The sequence below is a fragment of the Akebia trifoliata genome, chromosome 8 (genome assembly GCF_017979445.1).
Source record: "Akebia trifoliata isolate Shusen 1 chromosome 8, ASM1797944v1, whole genome shotgun sequence".
Classification (NCBI taxonomy): Eukaryota; Viridiplantae; Streptophyta; class Magnoliopsida; order Ranunculales; family Lardizabalaceae; genus Akebia; species Akebia trifoliata.
This window is the reverse complement of record NC_141382.1, coordinates 12,887,125-12,905,442: the sequence shown is the minus strand read 5'-3', so window position 1 is coordinate 12,905,442 and position 18,318 is coordinate 12,887,125. Positions and strand designations below refer to the sequence as shown.

General features: G+C 35.7%; 1 long non-coding RNA gene across 5 annotated transcripts; it reads left to right on the top strand.

Annotated features, from left to right (window-relative positions):
- The first annotated feature begins 390 nt into the window (after positions 1–390).
- LOC147396174 (uncharacterized) lies at positions 391–9,220 on the top strand. Of its 5 annotated transcripts, XR_015180626.1 has the most exons (8): positions 391–672; positions 6,245–6,330; positions 6,602–6,678; positions 6,814–6,870; positions 7,272–7,480; positions 7,684–8,492; positions 8,624–8,716; positions 8,819–9,220. It is a non-coding gene; the product is annotated as an uncharacterized LOC147396174 (long non-coding RNA). The 5 variants fall into 5 exon arrangements; XR_015180629.1 differs by lacking the exons at positions 6,245–6,330; positions 6,602–6,678 and adding an exon at positions 1,003–1,094; XR_015180630.1 differs by lacking the exons at positions 6,245–6,330; positions 6,602–6,678 and adding an exon at positions 1,000–1,094.
- The last annotated feature ends 9,098 nt before the right edge of the window (positions 9,221–18,318 follow it).

Below are 18,318 nucleotides of genomic sequence, written 5' to 3'. Positions count from 1 at the left end.
ACGGGAGCCTATATATATATATATATATATATATATATATATATATATATATATAGAACAGCGTTCCTAAGACTCATATTGGGACTCACATTGCTACACACCGTTTTGTTTTATATGGACAAAAATATTTGTCCAATGTGAGTCTCAATATGAGTTTTAGGAACGTGACCCATATATATATATATATAGGGTCGCGTTCGCATGACAACCAAATCAACTCACATCGCGACAAATCGACTCAGTCGTCAGATTTGGCGCAGATCAGCGGTCCAGATCGTCTGTTTATTTGAAAACGATTTGAAAATAACAACTTTTCGTTATTTGCAATTACCTCCCCGTAAACAAAAAAAATCCAAATCCCTCTCTTAACAAAACAGATCTGCGTCTTCTTCTCCGACTCAGATCTGCGTCTTCTTCGTTTCACTCTTCGATCTGCCAACCATTCCATCTACTCGCGACGATTCTAACAGATCTTCGAATCACCCAAAAAAGCAGACGCAACGAGGTTAGATCGATTCAAATAGATCTATTTTTTTTCGACTTCGTCTGCTAACGACGACAACCATCTTCCTTCCTCTTCGTTTGCGACGGCGCCGAAGAAGGTGGCGGCTTCGTCCTCATCTCTCTCTCTCTCTCTAACTCGTTGATCTTTCTCTCCAAAGAAATCCTAAGGTAAACCCTTAATTAATTTTTTTTTCCATCACCCTAATTTTTTTTTTTCATTTGTTTTTCTTTTTTATGTATCGATTATGACGAATCATCGAATAATTTTGTTTCGAAAGCTGCATTGTTTCACTGATAAAATAGAGTGATTTTTTGCCTACATTTTGTGCAAAGTTATGATCTGTGGAAATCCTTCATCAAGTGATTTTGCAAAGGAATTTATGAAGTTCTCTCTTATAAATTTGTTTACGTCTTAAGAAAAAAGTATTTCAAGTTGATTTACAACGGCAATGCAGACCCATAACTAAGAAATGCCTGTGTTACATGCCATTGTAGCAGTGGATTCTAGGATCAAGTCTCTGTTCAATGGTTAATGAATTCAGTCTGCTTCAATTTATTGCTGAACCTCAGTTCCATCTGAATTGAACTTGGTATGTTGTAGCCAAGTGATGTTTTCTTGAATTCAATCTGCTTCAATTTTCTTGCTGAACCTCAATTTCATCCATTTTGAAATGCTGGTGATGCATTAGACATTGTAGATAAAGATGTTGAGTATTCTGGATGCATCTTAATGTGGTTATGGACAGGACTTGGGTAATAATATTGGTATTTGTAATACATGACTTGATCCTTCATCACCCATGGCAAAGTTAATCTTTGGGCAAAAACTTTTTTATTTTATTTTATTTTATATAATAAATACCCCATTATCACCCATGAATACAACACTTTAACCAATTTCTATCCTCATTTTACATCACTTCTACTCTCATTTAACTCCCTTCTTTGGAAGACCCAAAACTATAAAAAAAAAAATGATATTTGCTAGCAACAACATAATAAAGGCAGTCAATCAATATAGATTGATCCCAAATCTGATTCAAATCCCATATAACACCTATGGGTACATAAAAAATGTATTGAATCAATTCTTTTTGATAAATAGATCCGATCGCAACTTCGAATATGGAATGAAAATAGCTTCAAGTCGTACTTCTTATCCTTGCAAGCCTACTTGCTGGATATAATATTAGGAGATAAAATAAGGTTGTTTGAGATGGTTTGGACATGTACATAGGAGGGCTTTGGTACAAGCTAAGGGATCTAAAAAGGCGAGATGGAAGTAGTAACAAAATATATGAAGATGCATACCCTAATAGAGACATGGGCCCAAGAAGCATATAGATCAAAAGGGACGTATGTATACATGCTTACATATCTTATGTCCAGTTTAGGAGATTCAAGAACTTTTGAGGGTAGAAAAAAAATTAAGGTCAATTTGCCATCACAAGTAAGCATTTAAATCCATCTTACTTAAAATGATGCAATTTTTCTTAGAAAAATGAAGTCAGCAAAATTTGAGAATGGGATCTACTTCAGAATTGCAAAGGAAAGTGATTTTTCAAAGGAATTTATAAAGTTCTCTCTTGTGCTATTTACTATTGTTGTTGCTAACTACTTAGTAAGGGTTGAGTTTTTAAGGATTTGATGTTATGATTAGGATATTTTTAAGGAAGAAAATGTGTTTATATTTGAAAACTGCTATTGGCACCCTAACTTTTACTTATTAAGGTTGAGAAGGTGCTCTTATACAGGCGTGTAGAGAGGATGCTTTTGTGCTATAAGATTCTCATATGCTTATACATGTAACAATACATTCTTGTGTGCCTTTATGATTTTCATAACTTTATGAAAGTTTTACAACACGAATGCCACTTTTTATTTGTTTAATCTATGCTGATTTTTATGTAATTAATTTGTTAATTTGTTTTAGATAATTCTTCGTGGATACGATTGACGTTGACAAGTGTGGGAGTGTACGTATGAATGAAAATGTGGGATCATCTTCGATCATGGAAGTAGACAGTGGGGAACCTGTTGATTGCCTTAGTCCTAGCAAAGATGTTCGTAAGTTAAATGCCCCATATGTTGGGATGGTTTTTAATTCAAATGAGGAAGCAAAAAAATACTACGAAGAATACGGACGCCAGGAAGGATTTTGCATTCGTGTACGAAGTAGTTCAAGGACAATACGAGGTTCAAATGCGGTGACTGGGATAACATATGTCTGCATACATGAAGGCAAATATTCATCGCAGACAAAAGAAGATGTGATGACAGATGAGAATGAAATGGGGAAGAAGAAAGTTGCAAGAAGAAGTTGTTCCACTTTTAAATGTGGATGTGAAGCATACATGCGCATTGTATTCGACCAATTTAGTGTAACATGGAAAGTGTCGCTTTTCAACGATAATCATAATCACAAGGTTGTCACTCCATCGAGGAGGATGAAAATGAAGTCGAATCGAAATATGCCGAGTGTAGCTAAGGATCTAACAGAAACATTCCGTAATCAAAACCTTCAAATTAATAAAGTTTCATCAATTCTTCATGGAGATATGATCGGTTTTGATGGTAGAGACTGTTACAATCACCTTCGAAATGTTAGGCGACAGGATTTGGAAAGAGGCGATGCACAATATGTACTCGAGTACTTCATTGAAAAATAAAATGAAAATTCAAATTTTTTCTATGGGATACAATGCGATGAAGTTGGGAGAGTAATTAATTTTTTTTGGGTGGATGCGAGGTCAAGATTGTCATATGAATATTTCGGTGATGTGGTGACATTTGACACAACTTATAGGACAAATAAGTACAAGATGCCGTTCGCCCCATTTACTGGAGTAAATCATCATTTTCAGTCTATCCAATTTAGATGCGCTCTTCTAGGAGATGAGACAGAGACTACTTTTGTATGGTTGTTCGAGATTTGGCTTAAAGCTATGAGAGGAAAACATCCAATTTCAATAATCACAGATCAGGATTTGGCAATGAGGAATGCAATTGCCAAAGTTTTCCCCAACACCCGTCATCGTCTATGTATTTGGCACATTCGGAAGAAGTTTGCGGAGAAGTTGTCCCATAAGTACTTTGAAAATTCTTCTTTCAGAAGTAATATTGAAAAATGTATTTGGTCGACATACACGGGGGAAGAGTTCGAAAAACAGTGGCATAACGTGATTCAGAAAAATGGATTAGAAGAAAATGAATGGTTGCAACACATGTTTGAAATACGGGAATCTTGGGTGCCTACGTATAATCGAAACACTTTTTTTGCTGGTATGAATACCACTGGGCGTAGCGAGAGCATCAATGCATTCTTTGATGGATTTGTTAATTCGACAACAAATCTCAGAGAATTTGTTGTGAAGTATGAAGAAGCTTTGAAGAATATTTTGAAAAATGAGAGTGATGAAGATTATGAGACAGAGCACAAGTTTTGATGTGTGAATGACAACGACTTGCTTTTGAAACATGCAGCAACAGTTTATACAAGAAGTATATTTGAAAAATTAAAGGAAGAATGGGTCCAAGTTTTCCGATATAAAGTTGAAAGAAGGGAGATGGAAGAAGGAATTCAGACGTTTTTTGTGAAAACAAAGTTTGGCGAGCCTGATGACTTTATTTTGAAAATAAATGTGGATACCTATGAGGGTACATGTGGGTGCAAAAAATTTGAGTTTTTTGGAATTGTTTGTCGGTATTTTTTAAAGGTGTTCACACACCTTGACATTGATGTTATACCATCACACTTTATTATTGAGAGATGGAGACAAGGGGCTAATAAATTTAGGGTGATGGATGTACAAGTAACAATCGATGGGAATGAACCGTCAGAAGCATTGAGATATGGCAATATGTGTAAACATGCTACTACATTAGCCAGTTATGCATCATCTTCAATGAAAGCATACACATTTTTCACGAATGCCATAAATGATTTGTTGAAACAAATTAATGCAATTCAAATGGTAGAAACTGTTGCTCAACCGAATGAAGAGGCAAATGAAAAAGAAAAATGTGACCTATCTCCGTTACTTTTGGACCCGAATATCACGCAAACAAAGGGTAGAAAGAAAGATGAGAAGGGAAAAGAAAAGGTTGATACTACGGGTAGGCTGAAAAGCAGTATTGAGTTGAGCCAACAAAGGAAGAAAAGAAAATGTGCATTCTGTCATAAACTTGGACACGATAAGCGAATATGTCCTATGAATCCAAATAGAAAGAAAAAATGTTGCACTCAAGGTAATTATAATTACCTTTATAAACTAATGAAATTTAATGTATTTAAATTGAATAAATTATAACTAATACCTTATTTATTTATTTATGAATTTTTCCTCAGAAATTGATGATATACAAGAACTTGGCAAAGACATGGAGAGCGATCACGAGACCTTTCCTTTGGAATGAGGGTATGTTTGTGACATAGATGTCTGTATGTTGGGTGATGTTATGTGTTATTTTTTACATTCTACTTACTTGCCATATTTCATTTAGCTATTCGCTTTGATACACAATTGATGAGTTACAATATTCTGATCAAAAATTTATTTTGTGGTAGTCCGAGCACACTTTCACTTAATTTCTTTGTGATTTTTGATTAATATACATCTTAGAAGGCTGTATTACGTTTGAAGGAAAACTTGATTTTTCACATCATTAAGTTTGATTCACACTTTCAAATCAATATAGGTTATTAGTAAGTTTCAAGTACATTACTTTATTAATTAGTTTCAAATAAATCTAGGTTGTTGGGGACTGATGCGTGCCATGGGAGGATGTGAAGCTGTTATGCCTGCCCATTGGATATGTGTAGATATGTGTAGATATGGTGTTGGGGACTGATGTCCTTTTTCAGATTGGTGTTGTTCTGCCTGTCCTTATACACTTGTTTGGAGTTTTGAGTTTTGAGTTTGATGTCGAGGATGGTCTGTTTGTGACTTGGAATTTTGGTGGATTGTTCATATGCAATTCTAATTCACCACTGACAAACGTGGATCTTCATTAATGTGAGTAAGACTATAACAACTTCATTGAATAAATATTCTGATTTCTTTCTTTAGTTGATGTGAGTTAAACTATAACAACTACCCTTTGAATTACAGTTTGATGGTATCTGATTTCTTCCTTTGAACTACCCTTAAATCATCCCAACTGCAATATGGGGAAGATTCTAACAGTGGACTCTGCTACCCTATTCAGTAAGGCATGGTATTTTAACCTCATTATCTTCTAAGTTGTGCCATGATTCACATAATCTTATGTTGAGCATCGTGATACTTCTGTTGTTTGGAATTACAAATATGCAGGTAAGTGATCCAATAATTGGTCTGCCTGCCCATTGGATATGTGCAGACATGGTGTGGAGGTAGGATGGTGATGGGTGATCTAGTGCAAGCCTTCAAAAGAGTTACATAGATGAGATGTCCTTTTCAGATTGGTGTTGTTCTGCCTGTCCTTATACACTTGTTTGGAGTTTTGAGTTTTGAGTTTGATGTGGAGGATGGTCTGTTTGTGACTTGGAATTTTGGTGGATTGTTCATATGCAATTCTAGTTCACCACTGACAAACGTGGATCTTCATTAATGTGAGTAAGACTATAACAACTTCACTGAATAAATATTCTGATTTCTTTCTTTCTTTCTTTAGTTGATGTGAGTAAGACTATAACAACTACCCTTTAGTTGATGTGAGTAAGACTATAACAAATATTCTGATCTCTCATATGTTCCAGTTTCCCTTGGGTGTGCCCATCAAGTCCATTTGACGCTGCTGATGTGAGTAAGACTGCTGGGCCTGGTGGCGAGATACTAGTAGCAGGTTCGAGTACTAACTGTGTGGATATTATGTTGCTTGGCTTTACATGTAACTAGTGGATGGCATGTGCGAAGGATATGCTGCTCTTGCCCTTCTACTAGTAGAAGGGCAACACAAATCCTGTTCCTCCCAAATTTACCTAGTCATATCTGTCTATTTATCTATGAACCTTAAGAAGTGCAAGTTGAACTAGGAGATGTTACTGAAGTTTCATTGTACTTTTTTTAGGCCTTCATTCACTTCCTTTCCATTAACATTGGATCTGTATTTGCAGGTTATCTGTTGAAGAAAAGTGCAAAAACTAATGGCTGGAGCAGGAGATGGTTTGTTTTAAATGAGAAAAATGGCAAGGTTGGTGATATAATATCACAGCTGACCCAAACTGCATTTACATTATGGCCATATGAATTCTTGCTGAAATTAATACTAGTACTGTTGCCTTATTTATTTGCATGTTATCCATTATGACGTAACCTCATCTTGCAGCTTGGATACACCAAAAAGCAAGAGGAAAGACATTTTCGCAGTGTCCTCACTTTGGAGGTATGGGGTTGGTATTTTCATATGGTTTACATGATAGATAATCTGTCTCGTTGTGCACTGTGATATGATTAATGAGTTTCTTACTTTCGTTTTACTTCAATAACATATTTCATAATGTTATATAATCTTCCAAATGAAGCTTTAAATTTTGCATCATGTTCAGAATGCTTCACAACTTTGTTGAACCAACCAGATAGCCATGCTTGTATATATTTTTTTCACTTACCATGCTTGCCAAATCTTACTAGGAACATAACTTTCCCTTGTTAAATACCATTTTTTGCTTGGTCGTTTGTCACTAGTTAAGTAAATTGACGTGATTATGTATATGATATTTGTAGTACATATGAGACATTAGAATATTTGTTAATAGTCTTACTCATATTTGTTATATGTTCCAGTTAATATTCTGATGTTGCTGTTTGAGGATCAAAAGTGTTCCTAAAAAACAACACATAAGGATGCAACAATTGCCTCAAATGCGCATTTTAAGAATGTACAGCCAACACCTATTCCACACAGAACAGATTTTTCTGAAAGGGGTAAGCTGTCTGCCAGGCAGATGCATCTGGCGAAGTTCTTAAGGAGCCTTCAGAAGTTGGCAGATGGGGTAGGCTTTATAGATTCCTGTTTTCTTCAGCACTTTATCTCGATTCTCAAATCTCTATGTATTTCCTTTCTAGATTGCATCTTGCATAATGTCTATCTAAGTGTAGAATATAGGTCTCTTAATTAAGTGTACATGCATATATGGGTACTCAGATTTCCCACAAGACTACGCATTTTTTGACGGGACATCTCATTCTGTTACAGATGGCCAAAATGTCTACTACAATGCATTTGATGGGAATTTGGACACATTAGTTGCTGCTCTCAACAAAATGGGATATGGTCAGATGCCCATTGTCATCGGTGAGGTGGGTTGGCCCACTAATGGTGTCTCCAGCGCGAACCTTACTGCTGCAAGGGCCTTTAATCAAGGCCTCATAAATCATGTCTTGAGTAACAAAGGAACACCTCTAAGACCAGGGGTCCCACCCATGGATATTTATCTTTTCGGTCTACTCGATGAGGGGGCAAAGAGAACACCTCTAAGGGAATCATTTGTTGAAGAATGCCAAGGATGTTCGGATTGCACGTTAACTTAAATGTAGCAGAGCATCTTCGCAATTTGCAATGAATTGTCAATCAGTTGAGACGAATAGACTTAGAACTTTTCACTACCTTGAACACTAAAGTGATGATGTTACATGACTTGTTACCATTGATGACAGCCACCCAGAACGTTTTTGAAATAGCTGTCCACCCTATCTTCTTCCACACAGTAACATTGGACTGGTTTTTCAGTAGGGAAAAGAACTGTCACAATGGGTACAATTATAATATGAGCAATGGGTGCAGTCTACAAAGCCTTGAGTGATACTTTCATGTTACATATGTGAAGGATATTGGTTTGGGAAGATGGTTTCTGTAATTTTGCTGCTTCAACCGTCGAAGTCGAATCAGGTGATTGCGGGGGGTCGTTGGCTTACAACAACTGTGAGTTCCAACACCTTGGAGGTCTTCAACCTGAGCTCTTCTTCAAGATGTCTCATGAAATCTACAACTATGGAGCAAGTTAAGTAGAACTAGTTATCAGTAGATATTGGTTAGATTTCAAAATTAAACGAAATATTTGCTATGGTTTTTGTTGGCAATTTGATTGGAAAAGTGGATGCAGATCATAATCATAAATGGAAATGATCCCAAGTAGCATGGGCTGGCCGATAATCGGGGAGAGCTTATCGTTCCTGTCTTTTTCAAGTCCATCTAGTATTTACAGCTTCATGAACAAGAGGCAACAAAGGTTATTAATGACTAAACCATAAAATTGCATACTTTTATGTTTTTTTTTTTTTTAGACTTCATGCCTTGGTTTTGATCCTTTGCTTGTGCTATATTTTATCAGGTATGGTAAGGTGATCAAAAGTTGTGTTTTGGGGTGATATATAGTGTTCATGACTGGAAGAGAAGCAAACAAGATTTTGTTGACAGGAAAAGATGGGATGGTGAGTTTGAACCTCAAGTGTCATTTTGGATGATGCAGTTCACTCTCAAAGTGATTGGAAATATGATAATGAGCTTAGAGCCATCAGGCGAGGAGCAAGAAAAGTTCTGTTCCAACTTTAAAATCATATCTTCTTGTTTCAGAGAACGACAATCCTACCTTGGTTTTCGAGAAAAGAAGCCCAGGATTTTGAAATTGATGGTTTGAAGCTGCATACTAGAAGATAGTATCTCTTATGAAAGGCTGGTCTGTTAACTTGGTTATGTAAATGGGATAAGAGATATTGTTGTTGCCATTAGCAACCCTTATGTTGGTCATTTTTTTTTCTTTTGCATTCCTATAGTTTGTTTTGAATCTATAAAATAAGGAAAGTGGTTGCTTATGTTGCCATTGTGAACTGTTCTCTATAACTTAAATTAATCCTTGGTACCTTATTTCATTTGTATATGTTCTTAGAAAATCAGATTGAAGTACAATTCCCGGTTCTCCTCAATTTAAGAAGAGAAGCATATGCTGTTTTTTGCCCCATCACGAAATAGTTCTTCACATGATAACACAATCATCTCTTCACATTGTTCATTTTCTATTTGTCCAAAAGAATGTAGTGGATTGGATGGTTAAGATCATTCAGGTGGTTAGTCGATTGATACTTATTGGAGGTGGGTGTAGGTGGGGTGTGGGTGTGGGTGGGGTGTTTCCACGTGGTTTTTACAAGTATACAACGAGCATTGGCATGGTGCACCTGTAGGGGTTTGAAGTATTTTTTTTCCCTTCTTACATGTTCATTTTTTAAAGCCTTAAACTCTGATTCATGTAATATGTTTCTTAGTTGAATACAAATTTGATCCCTCTGTAGACACCCCATTTTTGCACTCGCCTGATTAATCAACTCGTCAATCCGATTGCAATGATTCCCAATGATGGATGTGTATTCCATTGCTTTATTTTGTTACTAGATGTGTTTCAGAAATCCGGATGAGGTATCTCGAACTGACAAAACCTTAGAAACCACACTACACTAGGAAAATACGACCCCAGAAACATAAAAATCATCATCTTGCAGACCAAAAAGAAGCTTTACGATAAAAATCACTAAAAATGACCAAATTACCAAAATACCCCTAATATCAAAAAGACCCTAGAGCCTACGTTATGATTAGGAAAACTCTTTCGAACACATAAAACAACAAATCGGAATCAAATAAATCATTTCACCAATTTTCATAGAATTTAACAAAATTACGAAAATGCCCCTCATAAAGTTCACAATCATTTCACATAAAAATTTTTATAAATGACACAAACCAACATTCTTATTGAATTCCTTACGAAAAATCGATTCTAAAACATCCTAGAACATTAAAACTTGACTAAAAACGTGAAAAGTCCTCTCCGGGGGCAAAACGGTAATTTAACAATTTTCATAATTAAAAAATTCGAAATTAATAAATAAAATATTAAATAATTAAAGTGAAACATTAATGAAATTAATTTAAAATTTTGAACCTAAAAAATCGATTAATCGGATTCTCAGGCAAAATTGTTGAGGGTTCGTGGGATATTTCTTTAAGGACCCCTCCATTTGAGGGTCTAAAGAAATAATGGAGGGGGGTTCTCTAAAAATTAAAAGTAAATCAAGCAAGACTGAAGTCAAGGTATTAAAGTCAATCAAGTGAGACTGAAGTCAAAATTAAAGTCAATTAAGCAAGACTGAAGTCAAAATATTAAAAGTCAATCAATTAAGACTAAAGTCAAAACATTAAAAGTCAATCAAATAAGACCAAAAGTCATAATAGAATTCTAATTAAATAATAACTCTATCTAATAGAGTTCTAACTTAAAAACAATTCTACCTAAAATAATTCTAATTAAAACACAATTCTACCTAAAACAATTTTAACTAAAACACAACTCTAATTAAAAGATCTCTAATTAAACACTAACTCTATCCAAATCAACCTTAAAAAAATTCTATAAATAGAGGTGCTCACACCCTATTTTCGTATCAAATCATAAACCCTAAGAGAAGTAGGTTTAGAAGCTCCCCTAGCCCCTCATAAACCCTAGTTTTAGAGCCCCAACTCCTTACCTAACATCCCTCCTTCAATTTTAGTCTAGAAAACACCTAAAATCCCTCCAAAAACACCCCCAAATCTGTAACAAACTTGAAGAGTTCAGATCCAAAAACAAGGAGATACCTTGATCTAGGAGATCCGAAGTCAAATCCGGAGATAGAACGAAGCAAGGGAGTACAGTACAATGAGCTCTTTTTGTCAGATCTGAGGGAACAAAATCCTTGCTATCGGAAAGGTATGTAATTTTTTTATTTTTATCTAGGTTTTTAGCAATGTGATATATTTGGGAAGTTAGTAGAGACCGGCTTTGGCTGGGCGGGGTTGGTGCCTAACACCTTCCAACCCCGTAACATGATCCCCGAATTCAGATTTTTTGTGGTAGATTAGTTCTTTTTATCCATGTTAGAGTCAGTTTGGTTCCTAGACCACAATAACTAGGTGGCGACTCCCAAACCTCAAGAGTCAAAAGCGGATCCGTGCACCCCGCGGATCAAGGGCGCTTTCAGTGGCGACTCCACTGGGGACTATTGAGGATCAAACTTGAAAAACCCCAAGTATGGGAGCATTGCCAAGATGACCTAGATTTTTTTTATTATTTAGTTGAATTTATTTTATTTATTTTTTCCGTTTATTTATTTTTTATCTTGATTATAGATGATTTTGGGTATTACTTTTTTTTTTCCAATTAAGGATCACTTTTGATGACCCCTAAATAATGAAAGATTCAAATTGACCTATGAAAATGATGGAATGATGAAGGTTGGACAGAAATATTAAAACGTTTTTAGAGAATATTTTAGTGAGAATTAAGTCTGGGAGCCTCTTAATAAAACATAGATCTCGTCGAGTAGATTAATTTAGAATCTGAGTTCACTCAATTTCGTTATCGGAAGCCTTAGATATCATCGATGCAAGTTCAATCTGTAAATCTGGAATTATTTCGGAATGAAAGTTGGGACAGCAATGTTAAAACTTTTTTAGAGAATATTCTAGTGAGAATTAAGTCTGGGAGCCTCTTAATAAAACATAGATCTCGTCAAGTAGATTAATTTAGAATCTGAGCTCACTAAATTTCGTTATCGGAAGCCTTAGATATCATCGATGCAAGTTTAATCTGTAAATCTGGAATTATTTCTAAATGAAAGTTGGGACAACAACGTTAAAACGTTTTTACAGAACATTCTGGTGAGAACCAAGTCTGGACACCTATAAATAAAATGTAGATCTCATCGAGTAGATTAATTTAGAACTTGAGTTCACTCGATTTCGTTATCGGGAGCCTTAGATATCATCGATGCAAGTTAATATTGTATTTTCCTAATTCATAGAAAATCTGAATTTATCTAATGTTGGCACAATTAATGTTCTTGAGAGTGAGCTCATCTCAACCATTGTTATTCTATCATCAATGTAACACCTATTATAATCTCAATTTATTTTGGATCACCCAAAAGTGATCATTGATTGGACCTTAAAAATTATGCCTATTGCAATGTTTGTTTGATCATTATCATATGCCATATTTATTGATTAATTTACCATGATCTTGCTTGAAATACATGATTGATGTTGATCGTAATGTTAATGTGCTTATGTGATGGGAATAATGTGATCTTAATTGAATATTCATATGATTTGAATGATTTTGTTTTTGATTAAATGTATGATTGGTTTGATTTGATCCATGGGCCCATTTGTTTGAAAAAGGTCCCGGGCACACCCCACCCTGTTTTGCACACACCACATGCACGTTTACTGTTTTACTCACTTACACGTCCCATTTAGCCAACGTGGCACTAGTGCGTGGCCCGGTCTCTTCGGAGATGCGACGTTATTCATGAAACCCACAACTCCAGTCATGTACCTTAGGGTATATCAAACTGGGGGCATCAATACCATCTGATCAGGTGATTCTAAGAAGTATGTTGATGCACCCAAGCTGGAGCGACCTGAGCCTTTGACCTATTGTAAGCCACACAGTCACATGTCCCGATTGCCAACGTAGTACTAGTACGTGGTCGGTCCTCTCGTGGGATGTCAAACCATTTATGAAAGCTACAACTCTTGACTCGTACCCGTAGGTATAAAAGATAGTCTAAGTATATCAATTGCACTTCTTGGTCAAAACCGGTGCCTAAGCAAGATCTTGTCCCGTTGTACCCTACTGTACGAGGGGGATAGACTACGTCTATTCTAGACGAGAGGTATTTAAGTGGGTCATTGCTCAGCATTGTGCGCCACCTCTCAACTGGAGATCAAACTGGCTGTTTTTGACTTCAGAGAAGTGAATTGAGGTTTTAGATTATCACCTATACGGTATATCAAACCAAGTCACCACGTATCGAAAGGTATAAAGGTGTGCTTGGGCAAGGGTGGCCAAATAAAAATGCATTGCACGTAGTAAGCTTAGAGTCTAGAAACCTTCCCAGTAGGTCACGACTCGAACTTATCGTGGGTGTTCCCGGGTTGTTTATTGAATGAATGCATGTGATTGATGAATGTATGTGAGTGATGTGAATGATGAGATCAAGAATGTATGGTTGTCCTCAAGGATAAAAAATTTTCTTTTTTAAAATTTAAATGGGTGCACCGACCTAATAAAGAATCCATTTTTTGCAATAATTTATAATGACCCAGTCCATCTCGATCCAATAATCATGATGGGTCAGGCCATTTAGATCAAAATGGAAATCAAATTCTTTTCTAAATTCGAGTTTCAACCCATTTTTAAAGAAGAGAAATGGTTTACAAAAGGAAAGTATTTTCTAGAAGAAATGTTCTCTAAAAAATATATATATATTTTCCAGAAAAAGTGTTTTCCATAAGAACAAGATTTTTCAAAAAAAAAATATTTTCCAAAAGAAAAGAAAATGATTTACAAAAGATCTATGTTTGCATGAAATTTTTTTGAAATATGTTTTTTACCAAAAATCTATTTTTTGCATGGACTTTATAAAATTATTAAAATATGTTTTTCTAAAAAGAAAATGATTGCAAAAAATAATCAGTATTGTGAAAATTGTTATTCAATAAAAACATTATTTTCAAGAGTACAATAAAATCATTTTTCTTCTAATAATCATTGAATGGATAAATTGTTTAATGGATTGGTGCACAAAATTCAATAAAATCTCAGGGTTCATTTAAAATGTTATCAAGGGGGTGACACTGAAATTGGTTAAATTCACCTTCAAAGAGGTTTAAGGGTTATCATTGTATCTAAGCTCAATCGTCCATCGTCTAGCTAGGGTTGTAAATCCGGTCAGTTAAAGTAAACGTCAATATCAAGTCAACAGTCAGAAATGACCTCAAAATTTCTCAACATCGTCCAGTTGTTCTTTGAAGATCATAGTGCTTCAATCCTACCGGTTATAAGTAATATCTCAGTCCTCAGTCCTAATCAAACTCGTGTGGGTACTTGTCTTGAGTTTTCATGAGTCATTTGGGTTAGCTCGAGTCTTTTTTTCTAGCAAGGTCATGTCTTCCTTAGATTGAGTCTACTCTTTCCTATTGAGTCAGGTTAGTTCATCGAGTCTATAGGTGTCTGTTGTCCCATCTAAAATTGATCGGATAAAGGAAAATTTTGAATACTTCGAGCACATTAACAAATTAACTAATAATTTAATAGATTTCGTTTCTGAACAAGAAGATAAGAGTCGGGCTCAACCTTTAATCGAGAAAGGAAGGTCTTTGACCTCGAAACAAAAAATAATTCCTAAAGAGATTCAAATAGAAACCATCTTATCCCTAAAGGAACACGAGGGGATAATGAATTTACTCAGAAATTTCAAAAGACTTGTTCGTGTGATCATATGAGGGTATGTTAGGTACAAGCTTGGGTGTTGTTCAACACGGAATAGATACTCGTCTATATCGATGGAATCAAAGAAGATGTTATAAAATGTATCAGCACTATCCTTACTACATCTTGAGTTTCAAATCACATATTATCAGTCGATATAGGGGTACCTTTTGAACTGATCTCTGATAATGGGTCGTACTTCAAAGCATAAATCATTACTCTATGTTTAAAGTTGAAGATCCGGAAGCACAAATCATCCCCTACCGTCCTCAGATCAATGGAACGGGTTGAAGCAGTTAGTAAGAGTCTCAAGACTATCATCAGGAAAATGTGTCAATCACATCGAGATTGGTCAGAAAAATTATCATTCACGCTATGGACATATCGAACTTCAATTCGATCCTTTACTGGAGCTACTCCCTACTCCTTAGTGTATGGCATGGAAGTAGTCTTGCCAGTTGAAATGGAAATTTCGTCTCTCAGGATCTTGTTGAAAAATCATTTGTTAGAAACAGATTGGGTTCGACAGCAGTATGAAGAATTAAACTTGATCGAAGAAAACGAGTTAAAGCCCTGTACCATGTGCAAGCTTATCTAAGAAGAGTCACCCGTGCATTTGACAAAAAGGTCAAAGCTCATCATTTACAAGTCAAGGATTTAACTATCAGACTTCAAAGAAAATTGAACACTCCTCCTCGACTATAGGAGAAAGTCTGAACCCAATTGGAGAAATTCATTCATTAAGGAAATACTGTCTGGAAAAGCTGTCAGACTTCAAGATCATGATGGAATCGAAGTTACCAGAACCAACCAACCTTGACCAAATCAAACGGTACTACATTTAAGGAGGCCATCTTTGGCCGAATCAATTTTCCTATTACCCAGTTCATTATCTCCTTTCTCAACCCCTTTGCAGCCTTTTCAAAAAGAAAAAATTGTGCCTTTTATTTCTTAGCCCGATCACCTAACCTAGGGGAGGGAATATTCGAACTACGTTTTGGTCTGATCCCAAAAATTTGGGGTACGTAGGCAACCTGAGAAGTTACTTCAGGCCCGACCACATCAAAATAAAAAAATAGATTCCCGACAAAGAAAATAATCTAAAAAAAAAATTCAAAAGAAAAAAATATGTGCAAAGTGGGGAAGAAAATTCAAAGCAAAATAAAAGAAATGCCACACAAGGGGCATTTGGGTTTTTGAGCCTCAAAATCCCTTTCTTTTTATACCTAGTCCTAAGCTTACCCATGAAAGTCCTCCTAAGTACCGTGCGAGAAGTCAAGGAAGATAGCAAAGCATGATCAGACAGCAACTCCAGAAGTTCAGAAGGGAAGAAGAAAAAAAAAATCTGCTAAGTTGAAAACCCAAAAAGGGCGGCTTAGGCAAAAATTAAGGTAAGCTCGCAAGGTTGAAGATCTGAAAGGATGACCTTGGCAACAATCAAAGCAAAGAAAAAAGAAAAAATTGTAAGCTCGCTAGATCGAAAACCTAAAAAGGCGATCTAGGCAAAAGCTAGAGCATGCTCGCTAGATTGAAAACCTGAAAAGGCAATCTAGGCAAAACTTAGAGCTATGAAAAAATAAAAGAAAATCTCCGTTGAGTTGAGAAGCTGAAAAGGTAGTCCGAGCCAAAATATCAGAAGTTCGAATGATCAAGTTTCAATACCCAGTTTGAACCAAATATAGACTCAGTGGATACAAGTATCTCGTCTATGATTGATCTGAAGAGTTTCATGTCCCTAAGTGAACCGACGGGGAGAAAGAACAAATTCTATGATGAATTTCAGAAAGAAATATTTTGTTCCAATTTCTTTGAGCCTGACTCAAAATCTTAATATAAAAAGTCAAAATTAAAAGTTAAACCTTTATTGCGCTTGCGGTAATCAAGGATTTCAAACTTTCATAACAAGGGCACTTCCTTTTTTCTAAAGAGTACAGTTTCCCCCCTTACACTAGGGGCATTTATTTTCAAATTATATTCAATTATCCCTAGTGCAATGTTCCTTGTCAAACTAGGGGCATTTTTGTTCTGATGCCTGGTCAATTTCAACCCCAAAGGATAAGGTTAACTTTGCATTAAAGGTTACCCTCTTGATAGCAATTTTGAAAACTCCTCAGATTCAAAGAGAGTTAAAATATTTACCAGACCTTCATAAAATCCAACTTTTTATTAAAAAAAAAAGTCAAATGCGAGGTTAATCCCCCGTTTGTTCCCTCAAAGCTTAGTTCATTATTCTTACACCCTGGGCATGTAGAATAGAACTTCCTAAAAAAGAAAAAATTAGTTCATTACTCTTTCACTCCGAGTAGGTAGAGTAGAACTTCTCAGAAAAATTAGTTCATTACTCTTTCACTTCGAGTAGGTAGAGTAGAACTTCCAAAAAAAAATTAGTTCATTACTCTTTCACTCCGAGTAGGTAGAGTAGAACTTCAAAAAAAAATTAGTTCATTACTCTTTCACCCTGGGCAGGTAGAGTAGGACTCCCAAAATAATTAGTTCATTACTCTTTCACTCCGAGTAGGTAGAGTAGAACTTCCCAAAATAATTAATTCATTACTCTTTCACCCTGGGCAGGTAGAGTAGGATTCCCAAAACAATTAGTTCATTACTCTTTCACTCCGAGTAGGTAGAGTAGAACTTCCCAAAATAATTAGTTCATTACTCTTTCACCCTGGGCAGGTAGAGTAGGACTCTCAAAAAGCTTGGTTCATTACTCTTTCACTCCGAGTAGGTAGAGTAGAACTTTCCAAAAAAAAATTAGTTCATTACTCTTTCACCCTGGGCAGGTAGAGTAGGACTCCTAAAAAATTAGTTCATTACTCTTTCACTCCGAGTAGGTAGAGTAGAACTTCCCAAAAAAATTAGTTCATTACTCTTTCACCCTGGGCAAGTAGAGTAGGACTTCTAAAAAGCTTAGTTCATTACTCTTTCACTCCGGGTAGGTAGAGTAGAACTTCCCAAAAAAAATTTAGTTCATTACTCTTTCACTCCGAGTAGGTAGAGTAGAGTAGAACTTTCCAAAAAATAAAAATTAGTTCATTACTCTTTCACCCTCGGCAGGTAGAGTAGGACTCCTAAAAAATTAGTTCATTACTCTTTTACCCTGGGCAGGTAGAGTAGGACTTCTAAAAAGCTTAGTTCATTACTCTTTCACTCCGAGTAGGTAGAGTAGAACTTCCAAAAAAAAAAAAAAACAAACAAAAATAGTTCATTACTCTTTCACTCCAGGTATAGAGTAGAACTTCCCAAAAAAATTTTTTACTCTTTCACTCTGAGTAGGTAGAATAAAACTCTCAAAAAAATATAAATTTATTACTCTTTCACCTAGAGTAGGTAGAGTAGGACATTTAACTTTCTCCCAACTTTTTCTCAGATTTGTCTCAAATATCATTCAAATTTTCTCGAGTTTTGTTTTATTCAGATTTTACTTAATTTCACACAGTGCACATACTTGCACTTTTTAGTCAGGGAGAATTCTCTAAAATTCAAGGATCTGACACTGTCAGTGAGAGCTCTCGCTCAAGGAC